The sequence below is a fragment of the Triticum aestivum genome, chromosome 7A (genome assembly GCF_018294505.1).
Source record: "Triticum aestivum cultivar Chinese Spring chromosome 7A, IWGSC CS RefSeq v2.1, whole genome shotgun sequence".
NCBI classification, from domain to species: Eukaryota; Viridiplantae; Streptophyta; class Magnoliopsida; order Poales; family Poaceae; genus Triticum; species Triticum aestivum.
This window is the reverse complement of record NC_057812.1, coordinates 305,250,447-305,262,980: the sequence shown is the minus strand read 5'-3', so window position 1 is coordinate 305,262,980 and position 12,534 is coordinate 305,250,447.

The following is a 12,534-nucleotide window of genomic DNA, read 5'->3' as shown; positions in this document are numbered from 1 at the left end:
TCTCATCCAGAAAGATGGCTTCTCATTTTTTTTCTCATCGAAAGACCCCATATAGCAGAAGATGGCCATCGGAGGGCCACCAGGGGGCCCACGAGGTAGGGGGCACGCCCAGGGGGGTAGGGCGCGCCCCCACCCTCGTGGGCAGGGTGTGGCCCCCCTGGTGAACTTCTTGCACTCAGTATTTTTTATATATTCTAAAAACGTCTTCCGTGAAGTTTCATGACTTTTGGAGCTGTGTAGAATAGGTCTCTAATATTTGCTCCTTTTCCAGCCCAGAATCCCAGCTACCGGCATTCTCCCTCTTTATGTAAACCTTGTAAAATAAGAGAGAACAGGCATACGTATTGTGACATAATGTGTAATAATAGCCCATAATGTAATAAATATCGATATAAAAGCATGATGCAAAATGGACGTATCACCCCCCTCCGACAGGGTGCCGGAACGGGTCTAGATTGGTTTTCGGTGGCTACGGAGGCTTGCGGCGGCGAAACTCCCGATCTAGGTTATTTTCTGGTGGTGTCTGTATTTATAGGAATTTTTGTCGTCAGGAACAAGTCAGGGGGGTCCACGAGTCATCCACGAGATAGGGCGGCGCGCCTGGGGGGGTGGGGGTAGGGCGTGCCCCCACCCTCGTGGATGGCCCGGGACTCTTCTATCCAAACTCTTTTACTCCGGGGGCTTCTTTTGGTCCATAAAAATCATCAAAAATTGGCACATCAATTGGACTCCGTTTGGTATTCCTTTTCTGTAAAACTCAAAAACAAGGAAAAAACAGAAACTGACACTGGGCCCTAGGTTAATAGGTTAGTCCCAAAAATCATATAAAATACAATAAAAATGCATATAAAACATCCTAGATGGATAATATAATAGCATGGAACAATAAAAAAATTATAGATACGTTGGAGACGTATCAGTATTTCCCTCAGTTATGAAACCAAGGTTATCGAACCAGTAGGAGAACCAAGCAACACAACGTAAACAGCCCCTGCACACAAATAACAACACCTCGCAACCCGACATGTTAAAGGGGTTGTCAATCCCTTTCGGGTAACGGCGCCAGAAATTGGTGTGCGACGATAAAAAGGTTGTAGTAGATTCGATAAATAGATCGCAAATAAAATAAAGTGCAGCCAAGTATTTTTGTATTTTTGGTTTAATAGACGTGAAAAGAAAAGCAAGGAAAAAGTAGATCGCAAAGGAAAATATATGAGAAATAAGACCCGGGGGCCGTAGGTTTCACTAGTGGCTTCCCTCGAGAAAAATAGCAAACGGTGGGTAAACAAATTACTGTTGGGAAATTGATAGAACTTCAAATAATTATGACGATATCTAGGAAATGATCATTACATAGGCATCACGTCCAAGATTAGTAGACCGACTCCTGCCTGCATCTACTACTATTACTCCACACATTGACCGCTATCCAGCATGCATCTAGTGTATTAAGTTCATGGAAAATGGAGTAATGCAATAAGAACGATGACATGATGCAGACAATATCCGTTTATCTATATGGCGGTAATATAGATCTCATCATTTTATCCTTAGTAGCAACAACACATACGTGTCGGTTCCCTTTCTGTCACTGGGATCAAGCACCGTAAGATCGAACCCACTACCGGGCACCTCTTCCCATTGCAAGATAAATAGATCGAGTTGCCAGACAAAACCCAAATATAGGATAAGAAATACGAGGCTATAAGAGATCATGCATAAAAGAGATTAAGGAAACTCAAATACTTTCATGGATATAAAAACATAGATCTGATCATAAACTCGAAGTTCATCGATCCCAACAAATACACCGCAAAAGAGTTACATCACATGGATCTCCAAGAGACCATTGTATTGAGGATCAAGAGAGAGAGATGAAGCCATCTAGCTACTAACTACGGACCCGAAGGTCTACAAAGAACTACTCACGCATCATCGGAGAGGCACCAATGGAAGTGGTGAACCCCTCCGTGATGGTGTTTAGATTGGATATGGTGATTCTGGACTCTGCGGCGGCTGGATGAATATTTCGTCTACTGCCCTAGGGTTTTGGGAATATTTGGGTATTTATAGAGAAAAGAGGTGGTCCGGGGGGCACCCGATGTGGGCACAACCCACCGGGGCGTGCCAGGGCCTCCTGGCGCACCTTCGTGGGTTGTGCCCCCCTCGGGGCACCCCCCGGGTGCAACCAGGGCCCATCTGCTTCCTTTTGGCCCATAAAAAATCATTGTAATGTTTCGTGCCATTTGGACTCCGTTTGATATTGATTTCCAGTGATGTAAAAAACATGGAAAAAACAGGAACATGAACTAGCACTGGGCACTGGGCACTATGTCAATAGGTTAGTACCAAAAAATGATATAAAATGATTATAAAACATCCAAGTTTGATAATAAAAGAGCATGGAACAATCAAAAATTATAGATACGTTGGAGACGTATCAGCATCCCTAAGCTTAACTCCTACTCGTCTTCGAGTAGGTAAGTGATAAAAACATAATTTTTGATGTGGAGTGCCATTCATCAAGTCATATCATATTCTTTTCTTTATAACATGGACATTTGGACTTTTATGTGATTCCAAGCAATAGTCTAGTTTTGACATAGTAATTTAGATACTCAAGCATATCAAGAAGCAACCATGTCTTTCAAAATATCAACGCTAAAATAAGTTATCCCTAGCCCATCATGCTCAAACATTGATCCATTCATGAAACACACTCAAATATTAACTACACCCAATACATGGGCATGATCATATTGCCTCCTAGTTGGTGCTTTTTATAAGATAAGATGGAGACTCAAATTTCAAAATAAAAATTGCATAAAGTAAACGATAGACCCTTCGTAGAGGGAAGTAGGGATTTGTAGAGGTGCCAGAGCTCAAAGAGAAAAAATTGATATAAAAAACATTTTAGGAGGTGTATCCATCCCACCAACGAAAACGACTTAGAGTTCCGAATACTTTCCATGCATAGATATATCAAAGGCGGTTCCCAAACAGAAAATAAAGTTTATTCCTTTTTCCACCATAACTTTCACTTTCCATGGCTAACCGTATCCATGGGTGCCCTCCATACCAACACTTTCCAAGGAATTTATTATTTGACAACATAAAGTAAATTCATTTGTGTTTTTGCATTTCGGGACTGGGCATCCCTAATACCTTTGCCGTACTCTCATGCAATGACAAGTGAATAAACACTCATCTTGAGAATAACACATCTAGCATGGAAAATATTAGCCACCCCTCACCGCTCCGCGAGCGAAACAGACACACAAAAGAGAAGTTTATTTTGAAAATTAGAGATGTCACATGCAAATTTTCTTAGAACAGCAGAAGAATACCACGTATAGGTAGATATAGTGGACTGATGTGGCAAAACTGGTTTAAAGGATTTTGGATGCACAAGTAAAGGTCATACTTAGTGCGAAATGAAGGCTAGCAAAAGATTGGAAAGCGACCAACCAAGAAACGAATAATATCATAAGCAAGCATTAAGCATAATCAACACCAAATAATGCACCACAAGTAGGGTATAATTTTCATTGCATGACTATTGACTTTCGTACTTGCATGGGGAATCACAAACCTTAACACCCATATTCTTACTAGAGCACAATTACTCATCAACATAACTCACATATCACATCATCATATCTCAAAACTATTACTAAGAATCAAGTTTATTTTGTCCAATGATCTTCATGACATTTTCTTTACTTTATCCTTCTTGGATATCTATCACTTTGGGACTATTTTTCATGAGTTGCTTTTCATAAGCTCAAACAAATATAAGTGAAGATCATGAGCATAACAAATTTTCTTTCTCTCAAAATAATTTAAGTGAAGCAAGAGAGAATTTCTTCAAAATTTTACTAACTCTCAAACAAATCTAAGTGAAGCAAGAGAGTATTTCTTCAAAAATAACAAAGCACACCATGCTCAAAAAGATATAAGTGAAGCGCTAGAGCAAGTCCTAGCTCATAAAAGATATAAGTGAAGCATAGAGAGCAATTCTAACAAGTCATGACATAATTTTGGCTCTCTCAAATAGGTGTGTCCACCAAGGATTGATAACTTAAAACACAAAATAAAACAAGAAAAGACACATATCATACAAGACGCTCCAAGCAAAACACATATCATGTGACGAATAAAAAGATAGTCTCGAGTAAAATACCGATAGTTGTTGGAAGAAAGCGGGGATGCCACTCGAGGGCATCCCGAAGCTTAGTTGGTTGCTCATTCTTGGATAATATCTTGGGATGCCGGGGCATCCCCAAGCTTAGTATCTTACATACTTCCTTCATCCATCGTAAGAAAACCCAAAACTTGAAAACTTCAATCACACAAAACTCAACAAAGCCTTCGTGAGATCCGTTAGTATAAGAATAATAAACCACTACTATAAGTGCTATATCAAGCCAATTCATATTTTGTTTTTGTATTATATCTACTGCATTCCAACTTTTCTATGGCAAAAACTCATCAAAGAAAACCATAGAGCCATCAAAATAAGCACACAACACAAAGAAAATAGAATCTGTCAAAACAGAACAGTTTGTAGCAATCTGACTATTTCAAATACTTCTGTAACTACAAAAACTTTGAAAAATTAGGACGACCTGAGAAATTTGCATATTGATCTACTGCAATGGGAATGGGCATTTTATCACTCTCTGGTATAAATGAAAATTAATTTCGTGAGCATAAACTTTCTGTTTTTTCAGCAAGACCAAACAACTATTGCCCAAGAAGATCCTAAAGGCTTTACTTGGCACAAACACTAATTAAAACATAAAAAACACAATCATAACAGTAGCATCATTGTGCTAACACTCAAGAACAGGAAGCAAAAAGCAAAAATAAATTTTATTCATTGGGTTGCCTCCCGACAAGCGCTATAGTTTTACGCCCTTAGCTAGGTATAACGCAAGGATCTAGGTTTTGTCATCTTTGGTTCGAGATCCATAAGATGCCCTCATGATTGATTCATAGGGTGGATTAATTCTAGTTCTAGGAAAGTGTTCCATACCCTTCCTCAAAGGAAATTGGAACTTAATATTGCCTTCTTTCATATCAATCACGACACCGATAGTGCATAAAAACGGTCTACCAAGAATAATTGGACAAGACGGATTGCAATCAATATCAAGAACAATAAAATCTATGGGAACATAATTCCTATTTGCAAGAATAAGAACATCATTAATCCTTCCCATAGGCTTTTTAATAGTGGAATCCGCCAAGTGCAAATTCAAGGAACATTCTTCAAGATTGGTAAGACCAAGCACATCACATAAAGATTTCGGAATTGTGGAAACACTAGCACCCAAGTCACACAAAGCAAACACTGATAATTTTTAATCTTGACATTGATAGTAGGTTCCCATTCATCATACAATTTTCTAGGAATTGAAACTTCTAATTCCAATTTTTCTTCAAGAGCCTTCATCATAGCATCGACAATATGTTTAGTAAAAGCTTTAATTTGTTCATAACCATGGGGTGAATTTATCATGGATTGCAACAAAGAAATACAATAAATCAAAGAACGACTATGATAATTAAAGTCTTTGTAATCCAAAATAGTGGGTGCATCACTACCTAAAGTTTTGACCTCTCCAAACCCACATTCATCAATTTTCTCAACAAGATTTTCACCCTTCGAAATATTGGGACACCTTCTACCTAAAGTTGACTGTTATCCAGTCCCTTTTTTCATCATTCTTAACTTTAATAAACAAGTAATCAATAGAAGAAACACCAATCATTTTAAGATCTTCATCATCTTTGCAAGAATAATCACTAGAAAAAGCTTTTTCCAAAATTTTCTTTTAGCTCTAAGCATAGCAGTTCTTTTCTTACTTTCATCCATAGAAACACAAAGAGATTTAATTGATTCATCTAATTTAGGGAAAAAAATTCATCTTGAGATTTTCCACATCATGAACAATTCTATCAACACTTCTAGACAAATCATCAATTTTGTTCAACTTTTCTTCTGTGGAAGTGTTGAAAACTTTTTGTGTGTTGATAGATTCTTTAATATTATTCTCAAGATCAGAGGTGTTCCTATTATTATTATAGGATTGATTTCCATAGGAATTACCATAATTATTAGAGGAATTACTAGGAAAAGGCCTAGGATTAAAATTACCTCTATGAGCATTGTTGTTGAAATTATTTCTAGAGATAAAATTCACATCAATGGCATCACTATTTTGCTCAATCAAAGTAGAGGCATATCATTAAAATCAATAGCAACACTTCTACTAGCAACCAATTTCACAAGAGGATCAACTTTATCACTCAAAGAAGAAATTTCTTCAACTGAATTAACTTTTTTTACTAGTAGGAGCTCTTTTGGTATGCCATTGAGAATAATTTGCCATAATATTATCAAGCAATTTGGTGGATTCACCCAAAGTAATTTCCATAAAAGTACCACCCGCTGCGAAATCTAAAAGATTACGAGAAACAAAATTCAATCCTGCATAAAATATTTATATGATCATCCAAAGATTTAACCCATGAGTTGGGCAATTCCTTAGCATCATTTTTATCCTTTCCAAGATTGTGCAACATGCTCATGTTCAAGTTTCTTGAAATTCATGATCTTTGTTCTAAGGGAAATAATTTTTGTGGGAGGAAAATACTTAGTGATAAAAGCATCTTTGCACTTATTCCAAGAATCGATATTATTGCGAGGCAAGGAAGAGAACCAAATTTTTGCAGAATCACGCAAAGAGAACAGAAATAATTTCATCTTGACCACATCATTGCCCACATATTTTTCTTTTGCATATCACATAATTCCATGAAGGTATTAAGATGGGACGTGGCATCCTCATTAGGAGTACCGGAAAATTGGTTTTTCATAACAAGATTCAGCAAAGCAGTATTAATATCACAAGTCTCCGCACTAGTGGCGGGAGGAGCAAGCGGAGTGCCAATAAAATCATTGTTGTTGGTATTTGAGAAATCACATAACTTGGTGTTCTCTTGAGTCATGATGACCACACAACAAGATTGCATTCAAAAACAGATCCGACAAGAAAATGGCTAACGGAAAAAGAGAGGCGAATAAAATGACAATTTTTTTCTGAAGTGGGGGAGAGGAAAACGAGAGGCAAATGGCAAATAATGTAAATTGCAAGGAGATGATATTTGTGATTAGGAACCTGGTATATGTTGAAGATCCTCCCCGGCAACGGCGCCAGAAATTCTCCTTGATGGTAGATGGAACTACGTCGGTATTTCCTCGGAGAGGGAGGGATGATGTGTTGGGGAATGCAGTATTTCAAAATTTTCCTATGATCACGCAAGATCTATCTAGGAGATGCATAGCAACGAGAGGGGAGAGTGTGTCCATGTACCATTGTAGACTGAAAGTGGAAGCGTTAAGTAACGCGGTTGATGTAGTTGAACGTCTTCGCGATCCAACCGATCAAGTACCGAACGCACGACACCTCCGCGATCTGTACACATTTGGCTCGGTGACGTCCCTCGTACTCTTGATCCAGTTGAGGTCGAGGGAGAGTTTCGTCAGCACGACGGCGTGATGACAGTGATGATGAAGTTACCGACGCAGGGCTTCACCTAAGCACTACAACGATATGACCGAGGTGGAAATATGTGGAGGGGGCACCGCACACGGCTAAGACAACTGTCAACTTGTGTGTTCTAGGGTGCCCCCTGCCCTCGTATATGAAGGAGCAAGGGGGGAGGCCGGCCGGCCCTCATGGGTCGCGCCCCAAGTAGGATTCCTACTAGGAATAGTAATCCTATTCCTAGTAGGTTTCCAACAAGGGAAGATGGGGGGAATGAAGGAGAGGGACAGAGGGAGAAGGAAAGGGAGGGCGCGCCGCCCCCTCCTAGTCCAATTCGGACTCCTCAAGGGGGGGAGAAGCCCTAGGGCCCTCTCCTCTCTCTCTCTCTCTCACAAGGCCCATGTTGGCGCATTAGTCCCCCCGAGGTTTCCGATAACCCCCGGCACTCCGATATATATCTGGTGACCTCGGAAATCATCCGGTGTCCGAATAACATCGTCCAACATATCAATATTTATGTCTCGACCATTTAGAGACTCCTCGTCATGTCCGTGATCACATCTGGGACTTCGAACTATCTTCGGTACATCAAAACACATAAACTCATAATACCGATCGTCATCGAACTTTAAGCGTGCGGACCCTACGGGTTTGAGAACTATGTAGACATGACCAAGACTCATCTCTGGTCAATAACCAATAGTGGAACCTGGATGCTCATATTGGTTCCTACATATTCTGCGAAGATCTTTATCGGTCAAACCACATAACATCATACATTGTTCCCTTTGTCATCGGTATGTTACTTGCCTGAGATTCGATCATCGGTATATCAATACCTAGTTCAATCTCGTTACCCGCAAGTCTCTTTACTCGTTTCATAATGGAACATCCCGCAACTAATTCATTAGTCACATTGCTTGCAAGGCTTATAGTGATGTGCATTACCGAGAGTCAATAATATAGATAACATAGTAATGATTCTAACACCCATGGAGTCTTTGTGCTGATCATGTTTTGCTTGTGAGAGAGGCTTAGTCAATGGGTCTGCAACATTCAGATCCATATCTATCTTGCAAATATCTATGTGTCCCTCCTTGACTTGATCATGGATGGAATTGAAGCGTCGCTTGATGTGCTTGGTTCTCTTGTGAAATCAGGATTCCTTTGCCAAGGCAATTGCACCAGTATTGTCACAAAAGATTTTCATTAGACCTGATGCACTAGGTATGACACCTAGATCAGATATGAACTCCTTCATCCAGACTCCTTCATTTGCTGCTTCTGAAGCAGCTATGTATTCCGCTTCACACGTAGATCTCGCCACGACGCTTCACTTAGAACTGCACCAACTGACAGCTCCACCATTCAATAAAAATACGTATCTGGTTTGTGACTTAGAGTCATCCGGATCAGTGTCAAAGATTGCATTGACGTAACCGTTTACGACGAGCTCTTTGTCACCTCCATAAATGAGAAACATATCCTTAGTCCTTTTCGGGCATTTCAGGATGTTCTTGACCACTGTCCAGTGATTCACTCTTGGATTACTTTGGTACCTCCCTGCTAAACTAATAGCAAGGCACACATCAGGTCTGGTACACAACATTGCATACACGATAGAACCTATGGCTGAAGCATAGGGAATGACTTTCATTTTCTCTCTATCTTCTGTAGTGGTCGGGCATTGAGTCTGACTCAACTTCACACCTTGTAACACAGGCAAGAACCCTTTCTTTGCTTGATCCATTTTGAACTTCTTCAAAACTTTATCAAGGTATGTGCTTTGTGAAAGTCCAATTAAGCGTCTTGGTCTATCTCTATAGATCTTGATGCCCAATATATATGCAGCTTCATCGAGGTCTTTTATTAAAAAAATTCTTATTCAAGTATCCTTTTATGCTATTCAAAAATTCAGTATCATTTCCGATTAGCAATATGTCATCAACATATAATATCAGAAATGCTACAGAGCTCCCACTCACTTTCTTGTAAATACAGGCTTCTCCAAAAGTCTGTATAAAACCATATGCTTTGGTCACACTATTAAAGTGTATATTCCAACTCTGAGAAGCTTGCACTAGTCCATAAATGGATCGCTGGAGCTTGCACACTTTGTTAGCACCTTTTGGATCGACAAAACCTTCTGGTTGCATCATATACAACTCTTCTTTGAGATATCCATTAAGGAATGCAGTTTTGACATCCATTTGCCAAATTTCATAATCATAAAATGCGTCCATTCTAACATGATTCAGACGGACTTAAGCATCGCTACGTGTGGGAAGGTTTCATCTTAGTGAACTCTTTGGACTTGTCGAAAACCTTTTGCAACAAGTCATGCTTTGTAGACAGTAACATTAACGTCAACGTCAGTCTTCTTCTTGAAGGTCCATTTATTCTCTATGGCTTACTGATCAATGGGCAAGTCAACCAATGTCCACACTTTGTTCTCATACATGGATCCCATCTCATATTTCATGACCTCAAGCCATTTTGCGAAATCTGGGCTCATCATCGCTTCCTCATAGTTTGTAGGTTCGTCATGGTCAAGTAACATGACTTCTAGAACAGGATTACCGTACCACTCTGGTGCGTATCTTACTCTGGTTTACCTACGGTGTTCGGTAGTAACTTGATTAGAAGTTTCATGATCATCATCATTAGGTTCCTCACTATTTGGTGTAGGAATCACATGAACTGATTGCTATGATGGACTACTTTCCAATAAGGGAGTAGGTACAATTACCTCAGCAACTTCTACTTTCCTCCCACTCACTTCTTTCGAGAGAAACTCCTTCTCTAGAAAGGATCCATTCTTAGCAACGAATATCTTGCCTTCGGATCTGTGATAGAAGGTGTACCCAACAGTCTCTTTTGGGTATCCTATGAAGACACATTTTTCCGATTTGGGTTCGAGCTTATCAGGTTAAAGCTTTTTCACACAAGCATCGCAACCCCAAACATTAAGAAACGACAACTCGGGGTTCTTGCCAAACCACAGTTCATAAGGTGTCGTCTCAACAGATTTCGATGGTGCCCTATTTAATGTGAGTGCAGTCGTCTCTAAAGCATAACCCCAAAACAATAGCGGTAAATCAGTAAGAGACATCATAGATCGCACCATATCTAATAAAGTGCGGTTACGACGTTCGGACACACCATTGCACTATGGTGTTCCAGGTGGCGTGAGTTGCGAAACTATTCCGCATTGTTTCAAATGAAGACCAAACTCGTAACTCAAATATTCTCCTCCACGATCAGATCATAGAAACTTTATTTTCTTGTCACGATGATTTTCCAGTTCATTCTGAAATTGTTTGTACTTTTCAAATGTTTCACACTTATGTTTCATCAAGTAGATATACCCATATCTGCTCAAATCATCCGTGAAGGTCAGAAAATAACGATACCCGCCACGTGCATCAACACTCATCAGACCGCATACATCAGTATGTATTATTTCCAATAAGTTTTTTGCTCGTTCCATTGTTTTGGAGAACGGAGTCTTAGTCATCTTGCCCATGAGGCATGGTTCGCAAGCATCAAGTGATTCATAATCAAGTGATTCCAAAAGTCCATCACATGGAGTTTCTTCATGCGCTATACACCAATATGACCTAAATGGCAGTGCCAAAAATAATTTGCACTATCATTATTAAACTTATATTTTTGGCTTCAATACTATGAATATGTGTATCACTACTATCAAGATTTAGTAAAAATAGACCACTCATCAAGGGTGCATGACCATAAAAGATATTAATCATATAAATAGAACAACCATTATTCTCTGGTTTAAATGAATATCTGTCTCGCATCAAACAAGATCCAGATATAATGTTCATGCTTAACGTTGGCACCAAATAACTATTATTCAGGTCTAATACTAATCCTGAATGTAGATGTAGAGGTAGCGTGCCGATGGCGATCACATCGACTTTGGAACCATTTCCCACGCGCATCGTCACCTCGTCCTTAGCCAATCTTCGTTTAATCCGTAGCCCCTATTTCAAGTTGCAAATATTAGCAACAGAACCAGTATCAAATACCCAGGCGCTATTGTGAGCATTAGTAAGGTACACATCAATAACATGTATATCAAATATACCTTTCACTTTGCCATCCTTATCCGCCAAATACTTGGGGCAGTTCTGCTTCCAGTGACCAGTCCCTTTGTAGTAGAAGCACTCAGTCTCAGACTTAGGTCCAGACTTGGGCTCATTCACTTGAGCAGCAACTTGCTTGTTGTTCTTCTTGAAGTTCCCCTTCTTCCCTTTGCCCTTCTTCTTGAAACTGGTGGTCTTGTTGACCATCAACACTTGATGCTCCTTCTTGATTTCTACCTCCGCAGCCTTTAGCATTGCGAAGAGCTCGGGAATTTTCTTATCCATCCCTTGCATATTATAGTTCATCATGATGCTCTTGTAGCTTGTTGGCAGTGATTGAAGAACTTTGTCAATGACACTATCATCAAGAAGATTAACTCCCAGCTGAATCAAGTGGTTGTGGTACCCAGACATTCTGAGTATATGTTCACTGACAGAACTATTCTCCTCCATTTTGCAGCTGTAGAACTTATTGGAGACTTCATATCTCTCAATCCAGGCATTTGCTTGAAATATTAACTTCAACTCCTAGAACATCTCATATGCTCCATGATGTTCAAAACGTCGTTGAAGTCCCGGTTCTAAGCCGTAAAGCATGGCACAGTGAACTATCGAGTAGTCATCAACTTTAATTTGCCAGACGTTCTTAACATCATCAGCATCTGCAGTAGGCTTGTCACCCAGCAGTGCTTCTAGGAAGTAATTGTTCTGTGCAGCAATGAGGATAATCCTCAAGTTACGGACCCAGTCCGCGTAATTGCTACCATCATCTTTCAACTTAGCTTTCTCTAGGAACGCATTAAAATTCAACGGAACAACAGCACATGCCATTTATCTACAACAACATAGACATGCAAAATACTATCAGG